Consider the following 898-nt stretch of genomic DNA (forward strand, 5'->3'; position numbering starts at 1 on the left):
GTGAAGCTTTTATGTACATCATCTCAGTTACTCTTTCCAGCAATCCTGCAAGGCAGGTGTTTTTAGCCTCATTTTACAGTTGAAAAATAATAGTGACTCAGAGAGCTGTAGTATATTTTGCAAGGTTACACAGAAAATAAGGGGCTGCACTTGGCTAGAGATCCGTATACCCCATCTCCTCCTGCCATATCCTCTTTCTAATTTTTCTGCATTTGCTCTGTCCTTCCCCTTTCCCACACCTCCTATGCCTTCATGCTGTGTCACAAAGACCCTTGACATGCTCTGGGATGGGAGGCAAATGTGCTTATTGTTTCTCTTGCTACTGTGTTGTCGGAGGCATTAACATTCACCCAGGAACCACTGGAATCCACTCAGCCGGAACCAAGACTGGCAGAAGGGTCTGACCAAATTTGTTTACAGTAGGCTAATCCGGCTCTGTCTCTAGCTCCACACAGCCTAGTTTTATGAGTGAAGAGAAAGTCTAATTACAGACTGACAGTCCAAACTGTCTCCTGGGAAAGACAAGTCTTGAATAAAAGTATTAAAAGAGAACTGTCTAGTTTGAGGGGGGAAAAAAGTGTCCTAGAAAAATTCTAAGAAAAATATTATTTGTATCCTAAACCAGCAGTTCTAAGAGGAATTTCTTAGATCAGGGTTATAGAAGCAGGAGGCAAAGGAAGTGAGCTTGTCCTAATGTATAGATAAAGCTACTCTCATTCATGGCAGCCTCACGTATGTCAGAGAAGCTATGCTGCATAGGTTTTTCAATAGCTGATTTTTGAGGCATAGGCTGTCAGGCATTTTTTTATATGGTGCTTCTTGGTAGACTCAAACCTCTAACCTTTTTAAGAGCAGCCAGCAATGTTTGTTGTTGTTGTTGTTATGTGCCGTCAAGTCA

Source organism: Elephantulus edwardii, unplaced genomic scaffold, assembly GCF_000299155.1.
Source record: "Elephantulus edwardii isolate Elephantulus edwardi_28Jun2011 unplaced genomic scaffold, EleEdw1.0 scaffold00005, whole genome shotgun sequence".
Taxonomy (NCBI): Eukaryota; Metazoa; Chordata; class Mammalia; order Macroscelidea; family Macroscelididae; genus Elephantulus; species Elephantulus edwardii.